The 26,939-nt window shown below is 43.1% G+C and overlaps 1 protein-coding gene across 4 annotated transcripts in view; it reads right to left on the bottom strand.

Moving 5' to 3' along the window:
* The window catches only part of FYN (FYN proto-oncogene, Src family tyrosine kinase), a 209,545-nt gene that overhangs the window by 125,489 nt on the left and 57,117 nt on the right, over positions 1 to 26,939 (bottom strand). The window contains exon 3 of one of the 4 annotated variants that reach the window (XM_060168328.1): positions 5,758 to 5,784. The exons of the other annotated variants lie outside the window; for them this stretch is intronic. The gene's annotated coding sequence lies outside the window, so the exon portion shown is untranslated. The remainder of the gene's footprint in view (positions 1 to 5,757; positions 5,785 to 26,939) is intronic. 4 annotated transcript variants of the gene reach the window in all.

Genomic DNA, 26,939 nt, shown 5'->3' with positions numbered 1-26,939 from the left:
AGTGAGTTTCTATCAGGTGATCACATCTCTTAGGTATCAGGTAAAAATAAAATAGAAACTCTGTTTTGTAGTGTACTTGAATTATTTCTGATTTTCCTTGTAAATGAAGCTGTTTCTAGTGATTTGCAATCCAGAGCCTGAATAAAAACGCTGCTTTGCTATGATGCAGCTGGACAAGTCCCCGAGCTCTCTTCCAACCTGATTACCACGCTCAAGACCCTCCAAACAGACATTCTGCAGTAGCTCCTGGGAAGGCCTCGGATATGCACACAGTATCACAATGCTGCCAAGATCAAGGTTAATAACGATGTGTGCAGAGGCCCTGGAGTGTGGGCTGGCTACAATGTTAAAATCCCAGAATCCTGGGGCTGAATGGAATGTTAAAGAATATCTAGTCTGGTAGTCTTTAAGCTATTTTTTAGTACAAGAATCTTGTGTATTCACACGTAGATGTGAGTGCATGTGTATTTCTAATGTTTATGCTACACTCCAACATACTAGATAAAAGTGGAACAGAACAGCTCTGGTTCAGGGAGGAAAGGACTCAAAACACCACCACCTTGGCCATCCTCCTGGCCCACCTGGCACTTCTGGGGAACTCTAACGTTCTCAACACTGAAAACCTCAGATCTAGACCCCTATCCCATCCATTATCTGCATCGTGTCCTCAATACCTCTTCCAGCCATGGTTCTCCATGTGGCAACATGGCTGAACTAATGCCTCTACCTTTTCTCTACCAAGGACCTATTTTACCTACATCCAAGGATCCCATCTATCAGATACCAAGATTCATTATAAAATAACAGTAATTAAGACAGTGTGGTATCTGTGTCATAGACAATTAGACCAATAGAACAAAAAAGAAGGTCCCAAAATGTACCTACACAGATAATCACCTGATTTATGACAAAGATGACACTGAAGTTCAATAAATGGCACTGGGTTCACTGGGTATTGTGGGTTGTGTTCCCCCAAAAGATATATTGAAGTCCTAACACCCCCCAGGACCTCATAATGTGACATTATTTGGAAATAGGGTCACTGAAGATGTAATTAGTTAAAATGAGGTTATAGTGGATTAGGGTGGGCCCTCAATCCATTACGACCAGTGTCCTTATAAGAAGAAGGAAGTTTAGACACAGAGAAACACAAGGGGAAGAAGCCCATGTGACAACAGAGGCAGAGATCAGAACAATGCAGCTGCATGCCAAGGAATGTCAAGGATTACCCGCCACAACCAGAAGCTAGGAAGAGGCAAGGAACCATTCTTCCCTGGAGCCTTCAGAGGGAACATGACCCTGCCCACACCTTGATTTCAGGCTTCTGGCCTCCAGAACTATGAGAGGATACATTTCTGTTGTTTTAGGCCACCCAGTTTGTGGTACTTGTTACGGTAGCCCTAGGAAATGAATACACTGCATATCCATATGAAAGAAATGATTCTTAATCTCTACATGCGAAAGTCAATTCCAGATGGATGGTGGAAATAAATGTGAAAGGTAAAATAATAAAACTTTCAGAAGAAAACGAAGAATACGTTCAGATCTTGTGACAGGTAAAGATTTTTTAAAAACAGAATACAAGAAAGTGTTATCCATGAATGAAAAAAATAAGTTGGACGGTATTAAAATTAATTTTTTTTTTTTTTTTTTTTTTTTTGCGGTACGCGGGCCTTTCACTGTTGTGGCCTCTCCCGTTGCGGAGCACAGGCTCCAGACACACAGGCTCAGCGGCCACGGCTCACGGGCCCAGCCGCTCCGCGGCATGTGGGATCTTCCCGGACCGGGGCATGAACCCGTGTCCCCTGCATCGGCAGGTGGACTCTCAACCACTGCGCCACCAGGGAAGCCCTAAAATTAATAATTCTTTATCAAAAGATATCAACAGAATCAAAAGGTAGGCCACATAGTGGAGAAAATAATTTCAATATATAAATCCAGCAAAGAACTCCTACAAACCCATAAGGAAAAGGCAGATGACCCAATATAAAAATGGGCAAAAACTTGAGGAGAAATTTCACAAAAAGGGAAATCCAAATGGCCAATAAACATATAAAAGATGCTCTAGTTTAGTCATCAAAGAAAACTAAATTAAAATCACAATGCCTTACCAATACACACCTACCAGATAGGCCAAAATGACAGAGACAAAAACCACAAAGTGGTGATGACATGGAACAGCTGGAACTCTCATACAGTGCTGGCGAGAATGTAAATTGATGAAGACACTGTGGAGACCTGGCAGGATCTATTAGAGCTGGACATACCTACATCCCATGACCCAGGATCTCGCCATCAAGGAATCCGTCCTCAGCAACGTTAAAGGTACTCACCCACTGACATGTACAGGAGTGTTCCTAGCAGCACTGTCTGCAATAGCCCCAAACTGGAACCCACCCCAAAGCCCATGTGCAATAGAAGGGATAAATAAATTTACAATAAACAATGCATTACACGGCAATGAGAACTACAACTCATAACAACATGGGTTAATTTCCCAAATGTAATGTTGAAAGAGACACAAGAATACATCCTTGAGATTTTATTTATATAAAGTTCAAAGTAGACAAATTCAACCTATGTTAGAAACCATGGTATAATGGTTACCTTTGGTGGGAGTGGGGTTGGTTTGGGACTGGGAAGGGGTCTAAGGGGCTTGGGTGACGTTCTTCCTCCATCTGGCTCCCGGTTACGGGGGAGTATGCACTTGGTGAAAATTCATTTTCAGTGCAATTAACAATGTGTGTACTTTTCTGTATGAATGTTAATAATACTTCAATTAAAAATAATCTCAGTGGTTAAGGCAGTGAAACCAGAGACAAAACAGAGCTCTTGTAAATACTGAAAGCAAAAGAGCACATCAATCTAATTTAAGCAAGATAATTCAAAACTTTGCTTTGCTAAAAGCTTAGAAGTGCCATTTCATTTCATTGGGTTTTTTATTCAATTAAGATGACTGTCATGCCAAAGTTATTTTATTACTGTATGTTAGGATGGCATGAAGTAAACAGTTTCAAAATAAAATAGCAAATCTTTTTAATTTTATCTGACTGATTTTTTAAGGCGAAAATCTGGATATTCAAGCCCAATTTTTCACGTCGATTAAAAAACAGCTTCCTGGGGCCTTGGTTTATAGTCTGCAGTATCTCTGGAGGGGAAAGCCCTGAGGATAAAGGTGATCTCTATGTGACACCTCTAGGTGCTCCATCCCCCTTCAGAGTCACCCCAAGACATCAGCTCGGGCCTGCCCCTGGGGGCAACAACAGCTCAGCTGGCCTCTAAGCCTTACTGTGGATAAATGTATAGTTTCCACTCGACAGCCTGAAATACTGAAAATAACCCCCAGGATACCATTCCTGCCTTTGTCCGTTTCTGGGCTCTTCAGATTCCTGCTTGGATACACATAGTCACGGGGCGGAGTCCTGATCGTGCAGCATCACATGGATGGAGAGAGAATTCTGTCTCCAGTTCTGAGGGTAGCTCAACCTCAGCAGCTGCTCAGAGGCTGTGCGGGGCTGGCCTGTCATCATTAGACATGGGCTCTGCACAACTGCTCTGGCCACCACTAAAATACATCCCTGGGGGCACAGAAACCATATGGCCAGACTCTTGTCTTCTCAGATGCTTTGTTCTCTGGGACCCTCTGGTAGGGAGATTTACTTGGGCACTTACACAGCATCCTGGGCTGCTGGCAGCCTCCACGGGGAGTGAGAGAGGGTCTCACTGTGGCCTACCTTCTGAGCTGGGAGGGCACCGTGTGCGAGGGGACTGTGGAGGGTGCAGAGTTCCTATGAGAGAGACCTCACTCACCCTGAGAGGTGAGCATGGGGACTGGGACCATGCAGTCAGCTGCATGGAGGAGACTCCATGTGCCACGAGGACACCTGGGACTTTCCTCAGCAATTCCATTTCCCCGAATATTGGCTTCCCAAAGGAGACCCTCTAGATTCAAACTCTGTTGTTTTTGTGCAGACTTTCTGATGCTGATTCTACTCTTCACTATGTGACAGATGACGATTGTGTGGATCATTTAAGGAGGTTTCTACATCCCCAGTTAAAGTTCTCTCTGGTAAGAAAATAACATTTGCTTTTTTTTTTTTTTTTTTTTTTTTTTTGGCGGTACGCGGGCCTCTCACTGCTGTGGCCTCTCCCGTTGCGGAGCACAGGCTCCGGACGCGCAGGCTCAGCGGCCATGGCTCACGGGCCCAGCCGCTCCGCGGCATGTGGGATCTTCCCAGACCGGGGCACGAACTCGTGTCCCCTGCATTGGCAGGCAGACTCTCAACCACTGCGCCACCAGGGAAGCCCTAGTCATTTTTCAATAAGGACCTACTGTATAGCACAGGGAACTCCACTCAGTACTCTGTAATGACCTATATGGGAAAATAATCTAAAATGAGTGGATATATGTATACGTATAACTGATTCACTTTGCTGTACACCTGAAACTAACACAACATTGTAAAGCAACTATACTCCAATAAAACATTTTTAAAAGGTAAAGTCATTTTTTATCATGAGTGGCCACAGAGATTTTTCCATTTGGAAATATAGATAAATCACAAGAGTCAAGCATGATAATCAGTTTAGAATTTACGTGGACTGAGGAAAAATCACCCAGGCCAATTCCTTGAGAGCCTTTCAGCTAGATGACTTGGCTGTACCAGAAAGGGCAGGGTAGGCAAGCTACAGCCGGTGGGTTGATTTGACTGCTTTTGCACAGCCCATGAACTAAGAATGGTTTTTACATTTTTAAATGGCTGGGGGGAAAAATCCTAAAGAATATTTCGTGACATGTGAAAATTCTAAGAAATTCCGATCTCGGAGTCTATAAATGAAGTTGCATTGGAACACAGCCACACCCATTAGTTCATGTATTGTCTCTGGCTGCTGCCATGATACAAAAGCAGAGCTGTCTCAACGGAGACCATATGGCCTGCAAAGTCAGAAAATACTTACTGTCTGGCCATTTACAGAAAACTTTTGTTGACCCGAGCTAAGGAACTTGCTGTATATTTGCAGAAGGCTGCCCACTCTGACCTTATGCTCCCTTTTGTGTTTGAGCTTCTAGGGCTGTCGCTGCAATCAGCGGCCGGTCCCAGTGCTGGTGCCAATTTCACACTAACCTGGTAAACCAACACAACCCACCACCGTAGTTCCTTTCACTCTGTGGTCTGTAATCGATTTAGGGGGTCAGAAAATTCAACTTAGTTGGTGTCACCAGCATTTTCTTTAATGAAATAAAAGGGAAAAATATCAAAGGCATTCATTGATATCGACTGAAATGTGCCTCCCTTTTCCCATATGTTGATGTCCGAACCCCCAGTACAACCTCAGAATGTGACTGTATTTGGAGACAGGGCTTTTGAAGAGGTAATTAAGTTAAAATGAGGTCCTAGGGTGAGGCCCTAATCCAATATGACTGGGGTCCTCATAAGACGAAGAGATTAGGGGAAAAGACGGCATCTGTAAGCCAACGAGAAAGACCTCAGAAGAAATCAACACTGCTGACACGTTGATGTGTCAGACTTCCAGCCTTCAGAACTGTGCAAAAATAAATTTCTGTTGTTTAAGCCACTCAGACTGTGGTACTTTGTTATGGCAGCCTAGCAAACTAATACAGGCAGCATACGTAGTATTATTTGGTGAAAAAAATTTCTTTCAATCGCACGTGCATGTGATATGGTAATACAACCATATCACAAAATGTATTACATTTTGTGCATCATATCAAAATAAATGGAGAGACATACACACCTGGTAGCAAAACCACAGGCGGGTGGTCTAAACGAACCAAGACAGAAGAGGAGAAAAGAGCATTTACTGAGCATGTTATATGTGTAACATATATATGTGTGTGTGTGTGTATGTGTATATATATATATATATATATGTTATGTTTGTATATATTATTATCTTATTTTGTCCTCACGGTAACCCTATGCAATGGGTAATATTATACATCTTCAACTTCAGCCAATATATTGGCTCTGTCAATATATTCATTCACCAACCATTTACTGAGTGTCTGTCATGCTCCAAGCAACTCTGTTAGGCACTGGAGAGTCAAATTTGGTCTCTGCGAACAAACTCTAACAAGACCCAAAGGCAGGCAGGGCTGGGCAGTAATCATGCAGGCCCTGTTCTCAACCCTCCCTGGATCTGTGGCCCTGAGAAAGGCTGGCTTCACCTCTCCAGCTCCAGCCGCCTCATTTGTAAAACAAGGATAATCCTGACCCAGTTCACAGTCCTGTGGTGAAGGATAAGTGAACAGAATTCTGGGCTTGTTTTTATCTACACAGTGCCAGCTGGATTCTACCTGTTTATAACCAGCATTGCTTTCTGGTTTTTTTTTTTTGGAAACTCTATACTTATTCTTTAAGAAAAAATAAAGAGCTAGAAATGAGGTTCAGTGATTAAAGGTATATTCTGTATACTTTCTCAGAACATCTAGATTAACAGTTTCAGAAATGAATACCTGCTTCCCAACCTCAGACAAAAGCAGAAGGAACTCAAAGTTCTTGCAAGGTTCAGTAACATTCCAAGGACGAGACTAGGTGAGGTGCTGCCAGACGTGAGGGAAATAATTCAATGATAACTAGCACTTCAAAAACCTAATAAAAGTAATTCACAGTTTTCCATCTAAGCCTTCCAGGAAATGATTTTTAAAAAGCAACATTAAAAACAAACAAGTGCTACTCTAAGTGTTATAAAAGTTAACATTTCTGAGAAAGACCACAGGACACTGAAAGGATACCAACCTTCTCGTCCAAATCAGACATAATTATGAAAATCTCTCTTCTCTGTCACCCACACTGAAGTCATTTTCCAAACATTAAAAACACATGTACAAATTAATGCCCTATGATAGACAGAAGAGGAGGTACAGACAGAGCTTGGAAGGGGTGAGGGGAGACACACAGACCTAAAAATGGGGCCGTTGGAAGTCTCCCTTTATTGGCTATGAAGGTGAATAAATAAGCACTGCACAAATTCATTCACTGTGAGAGAAAGTGCAGCTCTAACTCCTAGTGTTTGCATTTTACTTGAAAGGTCAAAGGTCAAAGGTCCACTTGTTTCTACATCTTCAGATTCTTTGGGGTCCCTGGAGTGTTCAAAATCTTTACAATTATCTAGACTAAAATCCACCCCCCCCTCCTCAATGGTCCATTTCACTGATGTGACTTATCAATACCTGCACAGTTGGGGCAGGGCACAAACGGCTCAGGTGAAGCAAACATCTCTGTTTACTTCTGTCTGTCTTGCGGATGCCAGCGGTCACGGTCCCCTTCGCACTGCTCCGGCAGCTCCCCCCACGGCAGTGCGCAGGCGCGGCAGCCTCAGGGGACGCCTCCCGCCCTGATCCTGCCTGCGTTCACACGGACTTCCAAGCCGGGTGGGGCAGGACCTCACAACAGCTACTGTCCTTCACAGTGAAGGACGTGAACCTACTGTGATGACATACTCAGTAATTGCTCTCCTTTTTAAAAAGGAGTGGTAAAAATTATATTTAAAATGCTTGTTGATGCCCAGTGGGTATGAGTCACTCTGTAAAGCAGGATCAAAATGGATCCTCTGTTATGGGTTCCTGCCCGTTCTTTGATTCTAAACAACTTTATTAATGTTAATAGGAGCTACGCACACATCAATGGGAGAATAAATTCCCTGGGTTTCGTGGCACTTCAATTAATGATTTGTAATAAGCCGTGTAAAATGCTTTCTAATTTTCTTCCAAGTAATGCCACACTACCCCAGAAAGAGCTGAAAATTAGGCATGGGTCTCACCACGGGGTAGGAAAGACAGGGGGATGGGAGAAAGAAGGCTCTCCAGCTGGTTGGAGGCTCTGCAGGAGAGCTGCTCAGCACGTAGTGCGGGGGAGTGCAGCAGGAGGGACAGACACAACTCGCCCAAGGGATAACGAACGTGATGAAGGGAGGAAAAGAAAACTCACAGAAAGCAAGCCTGACGCAGGAGTTTACTATCATCTAAAATGGAAAAGACTGACTGCAACCGTGCTTCTTAAATCTGCCACAGGATCCTCCCATGTTTCCAGAGCGTAAGTTAATACCATTCACTGACTCCTGAAAATACCCACCGAGATGAAAATGGGAATTTAAGTTCCAAGGATGATGCAGCAGAATTGCTAAGGAATAGGTTATTTTGCAGTTGACACAAAGCTCTGCCTCAATTTCTGGAAACCCAGCTTTAGATCTAACCCTCCCTTGCCCAGGCCTGCAGTTCTCTCCTCAACTATTCTCGTGGGAAACCAAGTGATGATTATTATTATTATTGAAATCTTCTGAGGGCAGGGTGGGGTAGCACGGGGGCTGCGGCAGAGACAAGTATGAATGGCAAATGCCTAAATTCCATCATTTGGAAAGAGAACAGTTCAAAATTTTAATCTAAAAAATCTCTGTGTTTGCTGTTCGATCCTTAATCACCTTATACTTCCTTGCACTTTATCCTAACGCTTCTCAGATAGTAAGAAGACCTCTGCCAGCAAATAATGAGACCCCACATCATAAAAGACTAGATGCCCAGCCACAGGTGTGGGAGCGTCTGCTCCGTAGCATCAGATGGCTTTTCAGGTGGGTTCCCCAGTTTTCCTGTTACACCTGCCTAGTCTCCCTGAAGCAGAACACATGGAAAGTCTTATGACGTGCAGTTTACCTGAACAAATATTTATAGGGAGAGAAATTTGTTGGCTGGGAAAATGAATACCAAAATTCATCAGAACTTCCATACCAGCCACCTAAGACTTATCTGGAAACGCATCATTCACTCTATGAATTTTCAGAAAACTGAGGGGCCTCTCCAGTGGTCCAGATCATACTAGAAAATCATGAGCCAATTACAAAAACAGCAAGTGCATCTGAGACTGGTGACAAATAAAAACGGTGCCTGGGTTGTGCACCATTTTTGGATTACTCCTTCCTCTCACTTCCACTGGTGTTAGACATACATATGAGTGTTCTGTAGGCAGCCTACACATGAGCACAGCCTTTTGAGAAAAAGGGCTTTGCCCCATCTCAGTCCCCACGATGACTGGCATGAATTTGTTGGGCACCAGGGGAAGATCTCTGTGTAACAGGTGACTGAACAGTGTGCAAGGTGCTGGTCAGGTGCTAATGAAGAGAACAGAGAAGTATCAGATACCATCTTGGTCTTCAAGACATTGGCAGTTCAGTTGGCAGATGAGCTGTATACACGTGCCAAGTTAACAATGCAATACGTAAGCACTATTTACCAGGATGGATGCAGAGTGCGTCTTAAAGAATCTGGCTAAAACTCCTACAATTCCCAACCATGCATGCTTTTCTTGCTGGGAAAATGTGGGACCAGAAGATGACCAGAATTCAGCTGAAGTTCTTCTAAGTGACAAAAATGGAAACTAAGCAGCTTAGCTGTTTACCCACTTTTAGCTGTTTACCCACTTTTCTCTAGAGAAAGGGTCCACCCTCTTTCAGAACTGTTCCCAGGATCCTCCAATCCGCCTCAAAACAGCATCTCCCCAGTGACCTTTGGAGTTCCAAGGGCATGCTGCCATTTCATCCTCTGAGCACTCTTCTTGGCTAACTGGTAGGGTTTTTTGTTTTTTTTAATTTTCTAAATAGATTTCCTTTCAGGGGTACACACTTATCTGGCTCTTTTAAAACTATTAATTCAATCACTTCAAATATTTGGGCTTCATTAAACTTTTTTTTTGAACTATGCCACTTATGGCTTGAGTCTGGAAGGGAGGTTTCACCCTAACGACCATTTTTTTTGAAGTCAATAGATATCATTGATAAATGTATAAGAGGTTTTCTTATTCTCAAGCTTCTGTGAATTAAGGACCACAAATTACAAAGCTGATCAGATCCCAGCCAGCTTCACTCATCATATATTTTCAGCTTTTTAGTTTCACATTCTCCAATTTGTAAAGAGTCAAGTATAATTATTGGTAATATCAGAGAAGGAAGTAATCACTTCATAATGCTTCCAGTCAGTGATTCCTAAGGGGTGGGTAATACAGGGCAATATAAGGGAAGTAATACAAGAATCCAAATAACAGGTGCCTTTGCCTATGACTTTGGCTTGCTAATGTTTAATATTATCACTCCTGAGATAGCACAGAAACAATTTGCCTAGGATTATTGCATTTCTGCAGCAAACAGTGCAAATGTAGAATTACCTGAAGAAATAATCTGTGGAAGAGCTTGTGGAATTTCAGCTTCCCAAAGAAGCCATGGTACATTAATGTGGGGTAATTTGCTTTCCAAGAAAACACCACAAATATCCATCATGTCGGGAACAGAGAAAACCACATGAATAGAGAATAAGAAAAGAATCTTCTTTCCCATAAATGACCTTCTCCCCTCTAAATAGTTTCCCACGTGCTAATTCACTGAGGGGACAAGATAGTGTGGACACAGCTACTGGTTCACTGAAGTATTCTTATCCTCAAATCCACAGTTTACATCAAAAGCTGCTAAAGTAAACCAAATCAACTTAAAAAGAACATGTCATTCTCAAATGCTGAAAAGCCAGGAAGAGGCATCATGGTCCTGAAAATATAAGAAGACCATGCTTAAGGATTCAGAAAAAAAAAAAGGGCAGAGTCAGGCTTTGGGGAACATCCACACCTTCTGTTACCATAAAACTCAGTCCCTGGAGGAACTGGGGGCATTGCTTTTCTCCACCTCAGGAGCATCCCTCCCGCCTTCACTCTACACTAAGCATTCCTTTCTGCCCAACTGGGGACCATAGAGGGCTCTGGGAGCTCTCTGCAGACTGCTGCTGACTATTCTCCTATCATGTTACTGTCTTAAATAGGGATGGAATACTATACTGCAAAACCACCAATGTGTATTCTAAAGCCAGAAGCAAGCATAGCTGCATGTTTTTCTTTCATTCTACTGAGTAGCCAAATTTTGGAAACATGCATAACTGCCCCAAATAGCATCTAAAGAAAATGAATGGCAAAACCTGCATCTCTTGGTCCCTGGTCTTTGTTAACTGGGATATAAAATATAACCCAGCCTCTTGGTAATAAGGGGCTACCAACGTGGTTTTTACACCAACAAAAAAGAAAACGAGGGTGGTGACTCATAAGCAGAACAGGGTCTTTCCCACAAGGTTAGCCTAAGTGCGTACTGTATACAAAGTAGTGCTGTGTGGAAACTTGGAGGCTTGACTAAGAATCTGCTCTGTCAGCACCATGTAGTGGAAAGAACTCCGTGAGGACTTAAGAAACTTGATTCTCCCACAGGTTTCACTGATTTTCCGTGACTTGAGTCGTCACTTTGCCTTGATAGCCCTCAGCTTCCTCATAAAATGAAGAAGGTAGACCAGATGGCTCTTCTGTGCCTCCCAGCCCTCCACCCTGACCCTACCTGGGGCTTCACCTCCTGGAGTCTGTGTTAGCCTGCTGCAGCCTCCCAGCCCTCTGAGCCTTTTGGAAGGGCCTCTTATGGTGGAGCTGGCCTCACCTCCCTCTAGGGTTCTTTCTGCCACCCCAACATAAATGTCAGACGGCCCAAAGTGGGTCCGTAAGCCTGCCGTGGATGATGGTCCAGGGCTCAGGAGCACCAGCTTTGGAGGCTTTTATACCACCCGAGAGGCTGTAAACCACAACCCCTCAGCCTCAGCTTCCCCGCCACAGCATCTTTCTCACAGAACTGCTGAATGTCAGGTGCTCAGCCATTCTGAGAGCTGACAGATAAAATTCAGGACACCCAGTTAAATTTAAATTTTGGATAAACAATTTAGGGCATACTTACACTAAAAAACTATTCGTTGTTTATCTGAAATTCAAATTTAATCGAGCACTGTGTATTTTTAAAATTTGCTAAGTCTGGCAACCTTCCACAGGATAGATGCTGCTGCTGGTGGTGTTAGGGACCAGGCTGCCCCACCAAACCAGCCTTATGCAGAAGAAAACCACCGCTGCCTGACTTCTGGATCTTAGGAGCAAGAGTCCCTGTGGTTGCAGTGTTTTCCTCCCTAATCCTCTCCTCACTCCTACAACTGTCCCCTTTCTAGTCCTCCTATTGGATTCCTGTCACCTCACATCCCACCTGGGCCCCCTTCCCAAGGTGCCCCCATCTTTCCAGTCACAGGCCCCTTCCCCCTGGCTGAACAATCTGATCGAATTAATTCACACACATGTGTCACTAACTGTTTAATGAGTCATCAACCTCCTCTGAAACAAATGCCTTTTTTTAAAGGTCACTTATAACCTCGAATGAAAATGATCGAATTGTAGGCTACCAAAAAATTGAAGTGAAAAAAAATGTAGGCTGTGTGAAGGAAAGGCATTGTGGGTGGTGGAGCAGGGCTGGCACGAGGAGCTGTGGCTCTCGCAGCAGCTCCTCTAAAGTGTTTTTCTGCTCTTCCCAGCCTTTTCCGCTTGTCTTCTTCCGAGCCTACAATGGCTCTCAGGGTAGCTGAAGACCCCATGGATATGGGGTCAAAGGAAGGGCAAAGTGGAAGGGGGTGGAGTAGGAGGTGAGGGGTCTACCTGTAAACTGGCCATTGCACTCTGCCCCCTGCCTGTAGCCTACCCTCTAGGACACCAGCACAGTTCCTAGGGTCCCTAGCGCCAGCATCTAATTTAGTTAGACTGTTGAAAACACAAAGCCTGACCAAACTTTCTCCTCTCTGAGCACTTTGTGTTCAGAGGTGAAACACAACTGCATAAGCTCGTGACTCCTGGCTCCTTGAGGCTGGTCAAAGTAACCCCGGGGGCCATTAAGAACCACCTCTCTCTTTCCAGGGCTAATCAATCTAGATGGCTCTGAAAGCTAACCCTGAGAAGGCGAGGGGTTGGCTTGAGGCGGGGGACACACCTCAGTAATTTCTACCTGGATTCTTCCTCAGGCCCAGCTCTGAGGATCTCTGTTCCTAGGTTATTCCATCCAAGATGACCCTTTATCTTAACGTCCACAACCCATCAGCTAAAAGCACTTCATCAAACCACTAAAAGGAAAAGGCTTAAAATGAATGAAATGGCAAAACATTATATAACAGATAGTTTACTGTCCTTCTCCAGAAACTAGCCCTCAGCAGAGTGACCCTCACTCAGCCTTTTGGGAAGACAGAACTGCTACGTGTCCTGGCTCATGGCTGAGTGAGATGAATTACTACTAAGTTGGGAATGAGAACGTCTCTCTTACAATTTCGCAATATCCACTGCTGGGTAGCTAGAGGCACCCGGGGTCTGCCCCACTGACTCAGCAGAATTCACCTTCCAACTAACTTTACAGTATCTTTGTAACTCTGCCCTGAGATAAGGGATGTGAATTCTTTTATGTCTTTTTTTTTTTTTTGCGGTACGCTGGCCTCTCTCTCACTGTTGTGGCCTCTCCCATTGCGGAGCACAGGCTCCGGACGCGCAGGCTCAGCGGCCATAGCTCACGGGCCCAGCCTCTCCGCGGCATGTGGGATCTTCCTGGACCGGGGCACGAACCCTGTCCCCTGCATCGGCAGGCGGACTCTCAACCACTGTGCCACCAGGGAAGCCCGATGTGAATTCTTTTAGACGATAATAGAGTTCTGGTGGGGACGTGGAACAGGGAGTAACACTCCCTACGAACCTCACATGCCCCGCATCCTGATCAGGAGAAATGGACCTGACCTCTTAGTGCAAGCGGGATTTGAACTCATGTCTTTTGGACAGCTTACCCAGTTTCATTCAGGGTCTTGAGCCCCAGTCTCAATTTTCCCTCAGAAGAGTGACTACTGATGCTTTTTCAGAGCATGGTCACTGACGGAGCTGAACGAAGCATTCCGTGAGCCTAGACAAGGGCTCTACTGAAGGTGTTTATTTGAAAACAGGACTTTAAATAAGTCAAAAAAATTTTTTTTGGCAGGAGAACAGTTTCCAGTATTTAGCTAATTACATTTCACGTCTTGAGTGACACTTTGGGTACCAATAAGGTTCTTCTTCTTAACAGATGATGGTGAGGAACTCCATGGCAAAACAGACACTGAGCTTCCCCCTTGGTTAACAGGAAACGGTCTCGTCTCTTCCAAATCTTGCAGTGAGCCAGCAGGAGGCTGGTCACTCCTGCCAGTGCATCAGCTAACTGCTGTTAACAGGTGTTGAAAGAGCAGTTATTCCCCTCTCTCAGGTTTTCTTTTCTTTTTCATTAAATTGTATTTTATAGGAGAATTCTTATTTACAACGATCAGGTGTGTCACTCACTCAGTCACTGCTAGGTAACAGTTGAACGTGGCACAAGACAGAGGTCTAGTGCCCTGTAAACAGTTACCTGTTCAGAAGGCCACTGGGGTTTGGGGTGCTAGGACTCATCATAGTCCATGTCTAGTGAACTACAGACGGTCAGTCATCACAAGGGCCTTACAGCTGTCCTCAGCACCCCTAAGTCAGTAGGTGGCGGGGGACAGGAACCTGAATTTTCACAGCCTCCCCATGTGACTGTGAAGCACACCCACATTTGGGAACCATACTGGTGTAGAACACATTGCTATTAAAGCTGAGGTCAGAGGTCAGTCCCTCTGGAACCAGTCAACTTTGCTGTGTGTCGCTAAGAAGTCAGCATATACACCCTTAATGAGTCAGGGTACCAGCAGGAAACAGGTGGCATCCTCAAAGTATGATAATTTGAAGGGAATTTAATAAAGGGACAATTTACAAAGAAGTGGGCAGGGTGCAGGAAAGCCACAAGGCCTAGTGTGGTCCCCTGGGCTAGGAATGAGAGGGAATCAGGTAGGGCAGGCTCTGTCCCACCCCAAGGCCTGAAGGGGCAAGATGAGAGAGTGGGTACCTGAACCGGGACAGAAACACTGGTGGAGAGCACTGGCTGCCTGACAGGAGCTGTGACCATCCTCGAAGGGCTGCTGCCAGTGTGAGAAACCCCATAGGGAAGAAGCATCCTGACTCACTCTCTCCCTCCCTCCAGTCTCGGGCCCTCTCCTTGCTGAACCCAACTGGAAACCAGAGGCAAAGAGACCACCCAGGCAGTTCAGAGAAGTCAATTTTCTGGGGCAAAGAGCAGAGTGGAGAAAGGTGAATAGTGTTTGGAGCCAGAGGAGGAATGAGAAGATGCCTGGCACTAACACCTAAAGAAACCGAATCAGGGAGTGTCAAACCTTCACCATCACCCCAGACAGAAGCATTCCGCACAAAAATGCTGAAGCTCGGATGCCTCCACCATGCCCACCTGTGAAAGCACCTGATGGTACAGGTAACTGCAGAAAGGACACAACCTTGTCCAGGGAAGTATTTCAAAAATAAATTCACAAATGTACTTCTCAAATATTTACTGAGCACCTGTTCCATGAAGGACACGATATTTCACTTTTAGCCTTTGTAGTAAAAGTCTTGGAGTCTTTTATGTTAAACCCAATAGGGCTACTGCTGAGAGATGTGTTCACAGGGTTTAGTGAAGCCCCTGTTGAAATCAAAATAAATATACTACAGAAAAGAAAAATATCTTGGATTTTTAAAGTGGAAAATAATTTAGCTTGAATTGCATGTAGTCATAGCCTACAGCAAAAGTGACCTATGTTTTTCTTTTTAATATATATGATTTTCCAGGGGCTTCCCTGGTGGCGCAGTGGTTGAGAGTCCGCCTGCCGATGCAGGGGACATGGGTTCGTGCCCCGGTCCGGGAAGATCCCACATGCCGCGGAGTGGCTGGGCCCGTGAGCCATGGCCGCTGAGCCTGTGCGTTTGGAGCCTGTGCGCAATTAAATGCATAATGCGCCATCAGGTGGCCCGAAACAAATGGGCTGAGGGAGGATTTATCCTATCTTTCAACTTCTACCCAACTAACGCTAGTTACACTAAACAATGTTAGTTCCACTAAACTTAAGTGCTTAGGAGGCATCACGTTTGATGACCATCCTCTACTCTGAGGTCGCCTTCAGTGGGTACCCAATAAATGACTTTTCAATCTCCCGTTCTCCATGCATACCTATTTCACTGGCATAGGTGAAAGAAGATGCAGGCTCCCAGGTTCTCCGGGTTAGCTGCGTGGTCAGTGGTGTGCACTACCAAGCGTGCCCCAGGTGATTCCAGAGGCACATCACTGAATTACAAAACAAGAATCTTATTCCTTTTTCTATACACTTCAGCCCTCTCAAACCCCAAAGTCTCAGCTGTCTGCAACAGCTCTCTAACTCCTGCTAACGCCCCTTTTCATCAGAGAGGTGCAGCCTCAGGCCCGGAGACTCCTACAGGCAAGGGCATCTATGAGACTGTCGTGGCACTCTGATTTTCACTTATTTAATGATTATCAGCTATTCATCAAATGATACTGGTTTTCTACTTGAAGAAGTCATATAAAGTTTCTTTTAAAAATAAGTTTGGTTTAGCATAAAAACTTAAGTTAAGGGAAAATATAAGTAATATAGGTGGTACACAGATATGGAGAAAATCAGACAGGTGTCTACAAATGACTGAAGTTTGGGAAACAGTGATTTAATGCTAAGTATACCCCTCCTGAGTCAGAGAGACCTAGGTTTTAGTTCTTACTGCCATCAAATAGGCAATAATGACTAATTTTATTGTCTTGTAAATAAACAATTCTTTCATTGAAGGTAGTAGTTCTTCTAGTCAGAGGCCTGCAGCTCAAAGAGAGTAATAAAAATTTAGTAAAATTTCTTTGTAATCTGCATTCCATCTTGTTCTTAACAGAGATGCCTGTGACAAATGATTCGACATTATGGTTTAAAGATTTATAGGCAACATACTATTGTAGGATGAAACTATGGGCGTATGAATTATGAAGTGGGAGAAAGAGAGCTAAATACTGCTCTCCTCATCAGGTCTGACAAGTGAGCCTTTGGCAGCCACTGTAATGTGAAGAGCAAAACAAGATTCACACAAGACCTTCACTGAGAGTATTCCAGGGCCATCCGGGCAGAATAAATTACAAAAGCAATCTGTCACGGTACGTGAAGCCTTTTGATGTCGGTCTGTTAAAAATACTGCATATTCCGTGGTACTGATCGGGAAACATTGCCATCAGTCACCTTCTCCGTGAACTGTAAATCTCTTAGACATGATAGTTCAGCTCTCAAGTCACCCCAACCCCCAAATTCTAACCTCTTGAAGAATTTACATTTATGTCTATGTTCCTTTCAAGTCAAGACCTCAAGAAACACTTAACCAGACATGTTTGGAGCCCCTTTTTCTTCCTACAAACCTGAATGTAAGCAAGCTAAGTGTCTGGGTGCATTCACACCCACTTCCACGCACACCTGCGCACCCCTGCTCCGACGTCGCCACAGCCAAACCCACCCTGCAGGCAGAGCCGGAAATGGTTGCTGCCGGGCCCTAGCCAGAAAGAGGTGTTTGAGACAAAGTGCTCTGTCCTTCTGAGCCCTTATTTACGCTCGCGCTTTGCTAAATGCCACACAGCAGCGGGTACTCTGGAGCTGGGCCCTTTTTCCTATGCACGGTCTGCTGTTGACTTGTTTTAAAAATATTTCTACAGTGCGTCTACTGCTCTCCCTTCACTATGTAATTGTATGATACATTGGCAAACACCTGCTCCTCAATGAATAAAGGTGTGTTTACCAAACAATAACTGCGTCGTTGGCACAGGGAGCAGACCTTGCCCAACACCAGCTGCTGCATGTTGCACACATAGCATCCTCAGCCTCTGCCCTGGCTGGATGTGCAAGGAATCAGTACTTATTAATTCTGGGACCTCAGTTTTAGCCACATAAGACAGAAGAATACTACTGTATGCTGTAGGATTTCATTTGTGAATTTATTTTTTTTAGCTTAGGTGCTAGAGTTATAAACAGACTTTAATTTTACTTAAGTCCTAAAGTTTCGATTCAAATGGAATGGTTTGAAACATGCCATAATAGAGAGTTAATTGGGGGGGGTGTCACACAACATAGAGTTGGACTTACAAGCATAAGTATAGCAAACACTAGACAATATGGGCCAAGATGCTTCTGTGCTCCTTATTCTAACAGAATCCAGTTTCACAAAGAGACTTGTTGGAGGACAAAGGGCAAAATATGCTCTTACGTTTCAGAGTCTCTCAAATCCAATCTGTCCTCTATACACGTTTTTGGGCATCTGCCCCATCCTTGTCCCCTTCTCTGGGAATCTGTCCTGCCAACAGCTCAGCAACAAGTCATGTGACCATAGCTAGTCCAGCAACGTACGACTGGACAGGAGCGAACAGATGACCAGAAGGAGGCCCCAGCTACACGGTGGCTGGGAACCTACAAGTTCTGTGGCTTGGCTGTAAAAGTTAAGCCAATGAGATTGCTCTGCCAGGAATTTGGAATTAGAAAATGGAGTTAGCTATGGGTTGCTAAATTGACAGATCATTTTAACTGAAATGCGTTTTTAAACAAAATTTTTGGGGAGGGGAGTAATTATCAATAGAAATGGCTGGACTAGATATCCACAAAATCTTTTGCCTCCCCCCAAATATTTTGGGTAGAAAAATTTCTGAATCACTGCTCTTTAAATATAATTATTCACCCAGAGAGAACATCTGAGAAGGAAGAAAAGCATGTGCATAATTCCCTGGAGAGAGGTGTAGAAAGCAGAGGTCTAGTGTTTGGTCCATCTGATGCAGGGAGTCTTGCAGCCCAACAGCTGCTGGCTCTCTGGGCATCACAGGTGACAAGGAAAGTTGTAGCCTTGAAACTAGAGCACAAAGGAAAAAACACATGTGCCAGGTCCCAGGGCACATGTCCAAGGACCCTCTGCACCCCAGGCCCCAGCCTGGCGTGGGGAAGGTGCTCAGACATGTCTGTGGAATTGTATGGGAATGAACTTGGTCCCAGAGCAGCCTTGGGGGAAGTCAGACACGCTTAGGGTTAAACTGGTCTGAGTGAGAAACAGAGAGCAGCTGCCATCAGTGCTGCATCTAAGTGAAGGGAGCTTGTTCTGATGAACAGGTCTGTGACTGCCTGGGCATGAGGGGAGGGTGCCTGGGCCGCCGAGAGGAGGCAGGGCAGATGGCGATGCTTCAGGGGAGCGAACAGAACTGCCCACGCAAAACCCCGAGACTCTTTCATCTAAATGGATGTGCTAATGGCTCCCATGGAGCAGCTATGAGAGGGCTTAGCACATATGCCTCTGTCTACTGTACTGGCCGTAAATAAACCATGAGCTTGCCTGCACCATCTGCTTAGTGTGCACTTTCTGGAACTGTGTGAAGAGAACAAAGTGTTTGGGGCCAAATGGCTAGAAATATTTTAGTTGTATACTTAGAAACCAACTATGTTTACATAGCTCAATTATTACATTTCCTTTAAAGTGGGTAATTAAATTAAAAACACTTTTATTTCAAAAAATAAGGTGGGGGGTACTGGATAGTAGGAGGCCACACAGCTTCTGAAAGGTCAAAGAACAGGTCATGGGGACAGAATGAGGCTGGAGACAAGTCTTCTACAACTGGAGTAATCAGCCTTGAGTTAGTCACACTTAACCAGTCTTAACCACAGATGCTTCATCTATAATGAAGAGTGTGTCACTCATCTTCCTCAGAGCGCTGTTCTGAGATTTCACTAATGTCTAAAACATGCAGCTCTTTAGATAAAAGATATTATGAACATACAAGATGTTTTTGTGGAGACGGTCATGCCCTCTGTAAAGTACAGGGTATACATTATACACGATCATTATTACCCTCACATAGACATTGAGACTGCTCACCACTCATTTTTTTTAGTTCCTCAAAATTATATAAATAATGTTAGTAATTCATTCATGAAACAACTCTTCACTGAACATTTACTAGGTTCTAGACTCTGGAATAATTTTCATCAGAGGTAAGACACCTACAATTATGTTCTAAAATCACAGACTTGTTATGTTGCAAGTAATTTCCAAAATACACAGTTGGATTGTACTTTCAAAATTAAACAGCTTACAAAATTAAACAGTGGGGTGTCTTCCCCAGTACTAGATTTGTGATTATCTAAAGTTTAGTGATTTGCAAGAGTTCAAAGAGCTCCCTCACCTAACCTGGATGAACTTTTCCCAAGGCCTAACAAAGCATCAATTTCAGGTAGATACTGTACATCCCCCCAGAGAACCCAACAACTTAAGTTAAACTCTATGAAAACAGCATGAGCAAATCGCCACAGTTAATGAAATGCAACCCTGAGAGAATAATCACACTATCTTAGTTTCATTTACAAACTATGTCTCATCTTGACAGAATCCCCAGAGATAATGTAGGACAAATCCTGATAAAATGAATTCCCAGGGTTACTCAAATACTTCTTATGGCGCTGAACTTTGACTCTATCAGAATTTGCTTGGAAGAAAGAAGAAGTAAAGAGTGTGAGGGTTAGAGCCAGTGCTCTGGACTCAGACAAAGCCTCACACCATAATATAACAGCTGTGATCTTAGATGAGCAACTTTACCTGTCCAGGCCTCGGTTTTGCCATCCACAAGATGGAGATAATACTACTACCTATCTCCTAGCATTTCCAAGAAGTGCCGGTGAAACAGTAAAAAGGTCTTAGCACAACATGGTAAAGACTCAGCGAACATCAGCTATGACAAAAATCTTCATTGTGTGGAAACAGAATTTGCATGGAAGCCAGAGGTTCATCAAAGAGGTGTTAATGAAACCGGAAAGTGGGTTGTGGTTGGGTAGAGAGACCCTGCTATTTCTAAGTTCCCACAGCAGCTCTGCCACCCTTGCTGGCAGAAAGCACAGAGGCGCCAAGAAGCTTGAGGATCATCTTTCCAATTCTTCCGCAAGACATGAGCTGAAGGAGAGAGTGCAGGCCACCCTGGAAGCAGCACTACTGAACCTTAGTTTCTCATCACGTCCCAACATGGGAGTGCCTTGATGCCATCTGGATTTATGCTAACTCTGTAAAGAGAAAGCACGATGTTTGCTCCGGAGGACTGTAAAAACTAAAGGGGAAAATCCCATGCCAACAATGTATTTCAACACTATTCTTATTAAAAACAGGTCAAAATGGTGGGGAGAAAACAAACCATAACTATTGGATACATTTTCAGAAGTGGCTTTGGTTTTATGAATTAAGTTTTGATTCTAAAGACAAAAGTGCAGAAGAGAATTGATGAAGCCACATTCCATTGATGAGGTCCCAGATTCTCACCCAAAATAAAACAAAGTAAAAGCCTGAAGCATTTGTCACTGCAAGCTTTTGGAATTTCCCAGGAGAAGAAGGATAAAGATAAAACTAGAGCTGTGAATTTAATACAGGTAAAATTTGATCTCCCCTTTTAACAAGAGGTTGAAAATAATTAAGAACCTGAAATGGAAAAAAGTTTATACAAAAATTTGTACATACATTAGCATATAAAAAGTTTATGCAACATTTTAAAATATACAATACATAAAATTTATACTATATGTAGAATTAAATTAAGAAAATATTTTATAAACTTAAATTATGAATTTTACCCAGAGGCAAGAATATTTTCGAGGAATTCATGCTAAACAAAATAAATATTTTAAAAATATCTATTTGGTTTGAACCTTTGAAACAACGCCATACTTGCTCTATAACCAAGAAAAAAAAAAAAGGAAAATGGCAATAGAATTCAGACTATTTTTCAATTAAAATGAATTCACACAGAAGTCCTGGGGTCAGAAATGCAAGCCAGGATTTGACTACTGAGCATGTAAACATGAGTACAGAGAGAAACTGAGTTCCCTATTTGCAGAAAATTTTTGAAATACGGTTCCTGGATAATCTCAACATGCAAGGCAGGTAATTTGGTGAGTTTTGCATGTGTGTATGTATATATGTGTATGCTTTAAAAAGATTCACCATGAGGCTTCTTTGAAGAGTTGGTCTCCCTTAAGAAGAATCTGATAAACAGAAATTTAATTTTGACCCTATTTAGGAAACACAACTCATGAAATCCAGCTCAGCCTCATGGCATAAGACATGGCAAGCTGAGAAAGTTTCTGTCCACATTCAGTCAGTGCAAGCTTGCCTCGCTGTTCTCCTGGGAGCGGAAGCAGTGTAGACGAGCCATAATCTCTGCCTCCTGCAGCCTGTCAATTGTTTAAACATCTTCCCAAATAACAGAGAAAATGTCCTATATTTTTGATTGCATAAGAAGCAGATTTGAATGTTGAATTAGAAGGAATGGAAATGTTTATAGTTTTAATTGTCCAAAATGCCTTTCAATTACACTTAATCTTCACTCTAATAAAAAATTTATTACAAATAAATATTGACACAAAATACTCCATTAAACCATTACTAAAAAAAAAATCTGGGTAACCACCCCCTTGCATTGTTCAATGATTAAGCAAACACATTTGCTGTAATTTGAAACCCTGTACAGTTTTAGTATGGCCCAACTTTTATAAAATACATATCTAGAAGAAAATATACTCGAATAAAATATCTAAAAACCAGAGACACTCATTGTCTCTGGTGTAAAGAAATTATATCCTTTTCTGAGTGTTTCTAATTTTACTAAAATTTCCCATAATAAATGTAATATGTATTGATCATGTATTAGATGCCAAGCAGTATGCAAGATTTTTTTTTTTTTTAATGCTTCATGAGGTGGGTATTATTATTATCCCTGCCGATGTGGAAGCAGAGACCAAGGCAACTAATACTTGAAGGATGGAAACTGGAATTCACACATGTTTGTCTCACAATCATTTTGCTACAATTGAATTTCATTTGTAGCTGGAAAAAAAAGAAAACACTTAAATTTAAATGCTACATAGCCAGGCGAAGAGCTATATGGTGACAGTATACTTCTAGGCCTTTATATTAAAGATTTTATTAGGTACTCCTTAAATACCTCTATGATTTATTTTAATATTTTCAAAAGTATGGCAACATTTTGAAAATAAAAGGAAATTAATCAAACCTTACATGAACTAAACCCAATGAACTAGATTTAAATCAGTACTAATATTTATACACATCCTTTCAGTGAATACTCAGTTACCAATAACAGACAACCCCTCATTGATTCAAACCTAACCTGACCTGACTCCAAAGAAAAAAGTAAAAAAAAGTCTTCCCTTTTGAGAGGGATAAAATTAGGACTCAAAGAAAATGGTACCCCCTAGATCATGTGGGGGCCATGATTTCGTAGTGGCTAAAACTCCCATCCCAAGCACACTACAAATCAAAGTACTGTAAGTTAAAACAGTGGAGCACCATTTTTTACCTATCACATTGACAAAGATGATAATGAATGAAAAGTATCACCCGTAAGAGTATTGAAAAACTGGCACTGTTGTAAACTTTTAGTAGAGAGTGCTTAGACAATAAATATGGCTGAAACTCCAAAATGTGCAAATCCACTGATCAGCCGATTTTCCACCGAGGGCTTTATTCTAAGGAGAAAACTAAGTACGCTGTGTGTTGCAGTGTTGGTTGTTCAAGGCAGTATTGCTTATAACATAGAAAAACCAGCAATAACCTAAATATCGATTGATAGGGGAATTTGCTGCTGTATCTGCAGAATTTGGCTACTACACCTGGGACTAAAAATAAATATGTGGTGAATGAATGGCATGACAAATAAATTAATGGGATACAGATATACAATTGAATTTTATTCAGGCATTAACATTTCTGATGTAAAGCTATATTCAACAACAAAGAAGGAAGTCTATAGCATTTTGTTACGTGATGAAAAGAGACCACAGACTAGTCTATCGGTGCAATCCTATTTACATAAAATCACATGTATAGCTACCTGTGTACTATATATGTGTAAATATCTAGAAGGACAATACAGGTGGGACTTGGAAATTTTTCACTTTTTTCTTTATATTTTCACATATTATTTGGACTTACTTAAAAATATTAGCTACACATTTTCTTTTTGGTTGAGGAGAATCCTATTCTTTAAATTTGTATCCCAACCACTCTAGCTATGGAGGAGGAGAATACCACTAAGTAATAGGTAACATTCAGAGGATAAGAGTTAAGACAATTTCTTTTCCCTTGATTTCTTAAACACTGCTGTGCCGAAAGTTCTCTTTTCTACTCCCGTAACATGCCAGAAACAGAATGAACATAAGACACATCTGTTTTAAAACAGCTGCAATCAGTGCCCTGGTAACCATTGCACTGAAGAGAGAATCTCAATGCAAGATATTTCACTACATTGACTTTCTCTGCCCAGAGCCCTTCTGAACCCAGCCTTGTTAACTTTCTGGCCAACCCTCACGGTCCAGGGATGCTCTCCTGGGCTCAGCATGCATCCAAGTGCATTCACCATCAATGGACTCCATCTGTTAGCTCCACACACAAAGACCTCAAGTTATTTGGCAAACAAACATTGCTTTTCTTGAATGCTAGATTGAGATTAAAAGTATACAGCTTATATTAATAGCTCATGGTTTCTGGTAATTTTTGTTTTCAATCCAGGAGAAAATACAAGCATCCCTGATAAACAAATGACAAAGTGTCTCTCTTTGGATTCAAACAAGAGCAGCGTGATTCCTCCACTGAAGCACTGTCTGGTTACAACGGTGCCCAGCTGCAGTTCTGGACAGCCTCTGAAAGCAGGAGTCAGGGCCAACAAATGCTGCATCTACACACATGTGCCCTGAAGAATCAGCCAACTGTGAGAATGGCGGAGAGGACACACATGAGCCGATGACTGAGAAGCCTCTTCTTCTGGATGCCATTTCTCGGAATTACAAAAATTTGCTGAAATGTATCTCATGCCCTGCCAATGCAGTGGGCTCACCAAGTCAAGAATAAGCTACGTATTTTGGCCTTGGGGTATTTTCCCGCAAATAATCATGCAGAGTGAGAGCAAGATGAAGGGCTGAGAAAACAGACAGACCCTGGAAGAAAACACACACTTACTGCTTTCCTTCTTGCACTTCCTGGGTGCAGCATCAATTCAGCAGCAACAGCAATCACCCAACATGCAAAGCATTCTAAATGCGTCAGGTTGAGTGTGGCTGGCTTGATCTTGATCTGATCAAGCTGATTATGGATTTAGTGTTGCAAAGCCTCTTTAAAAAGGAAACGTTGTAGGGCTTCCCTGGTGGTGCAGTGGTTAAGAACCCGCCTGCCAATGCAGGGGACATGGGTTCAAGCCCTGGTCCGGGAAGATCGCACATGCCGCCGAGCAACTAAGCCCATGAGCCACAACTACTGAGCCTGCGAGCCACAACTACTGAGCCCACGTGCCACACCTACTGAAGCCCGCGTACCTAGAGCCCGTGCTCCGCAACAAGAGAAGCCACCGCAATGAGAAGCCCGCACACCGCAATGAAGAGTAGCCCCCGCTCGCTGCAACTAGAGAAAGCCCGCACGCAGCAACGAAGACCCAACGCTGCCAAAAAATAAATAAATCAATTTATTTATTAAAAAAAAAAAGGAAACGTTGTATATGAAGATGAACCTACTGGCTTTGAGTTACGTGTCCAGGGGTCGTGACAGGTCTGTAATCACACCTGTCTGATGCTGGTTCCACTCATTTACAAGATGCGTGGCCAGCCTTGGGGCCTGTGCCGATGCCCACAGGCCTCCTAAGAAAGGAACCCAGACCACAGCCCATGTCAGGAGCCCGGCTCCTTCGTGGGAATGGGTACGTGCTCTTTCGCCCGGCTCCTGCCATCACTGACTAGTTTTCTCTGATGCTGCTGTCATGTGCCTCGTCTACCCAGAGCTGTCTGCATCGGAGCCACAGCTATTTCCTGAGAGATATAAAACCCAACAAACTACAAATAAACAATACAAAACATGATCTCATGCTGTCATGCTGATGTTTCTCTAAAGTGTAGCATCCTGGCAGCTCCCTGATTTACAAGTATCATTTGACACTCACTTTTCCCTTTCAGCAACTTCTTTCCCCTGCTTTTACCCATAGTCCATCAGCTCCCTCTATTGCTTAATGTGTCCTCTTGAACTGCCCCCCTTTGCCCACACCAGGCCTCTGGCTCTCAAGGTCACCAGGCTACAAGTGTTCCTACAAAGTTCACCAGCAAGTTAACCCTCCTTGTTCTCAAGAGCTGAACGCTGTCAAGTGGCTCTCCCTGCCAGTCTTGGCTGTTTGATGATCTTCTCTTGCTCAAACTGCCCTTCTATTTGCTCATTTTGGTCAGAGGCACAGATATCGTCCCAGATCCAGAAACTCAGAGTAGGTCTCGTCTTAATCTCTCTACTCTCATCTCCTACATCCAGGCAGGCTGCCGCCATCAACCCTGGAAATTCAGTCTTCAAAAAGGCTTGTAGTTCCTCAAGATTTAATACAGATCGAACAAAAAAAAAATCCCCAAAAGGAGTCTGTTAACTATAGTACAACACACAAATACAAGATGTCAGCATGGGCACAATCATTTCACTTCATTTCCGTCCCCTGTCAAAGGCATTCAAACTCTTATTCCAGTATTTAAATCCTGTAATGTGGACTCACTGTAAGCCTCCATCTAGAGCTTGCTTGGATTATTGTTTTATGACAGTCCCCTGAAATTGAATATTCTTTCCTCTCTTTAAAGACACAGGACTTGAGCCACCTTCCTCAAGACCTTGACCCAGATTAAGCTGAGTTTTAGCCACTTCAGTAACCCCTTGGGCAGAATTTTAATTAGTTTAACAGATGTGTGCATTGCAGAGGTCTTTATATAGTTTCCACTTTCTTACTTCTTTATTTTCTAATTTGTGTTTACTCATTTCTCTAATATGCACAAGTAGGGATCATGTCTTGAATATAGACTTAGTGACCAACTGATTTCAGCTCATTATTGATGATCAATTAGTCCCACCTCCCCCACTCTATACACGAATAAAACTTTAAAATATTGTTCCCACACACTCACCCTTGCTGGCTCCTCCAGAGAGTCTGGCGATGAGAGAGTTATTAACAGTATAGAAAAGTCTCATTTCGACTTGGGAGCAAGAAACTCATCCATCCCTGACAAAAACAGCTTAAAAATGAATTCCAAATATCCAAGTGTTATTTTCTTCACCCCACAAACCCAGGAACGTGACACGACCATGACACAAGCCTGGATG

This window comes from Lagenorhynchus albirostris, chromosome 12 (assembly GCF_949774975.1).
Source record: "Lagenorhynchus albirostris chromosome 12, mLagAlb1.1, whole genome shotgun sequence".
NCBI lineage: Eukaryota > Metazoa > Chordata > Mammalia > Artiodactyla > Delphinidae > Lagenorhynchus > Lagenorhynchus albirostris.
Note: the sequence above shows the minus strand (reverse complement) of the source record. Positions and strands in the feature narration are given on the sequence as shown.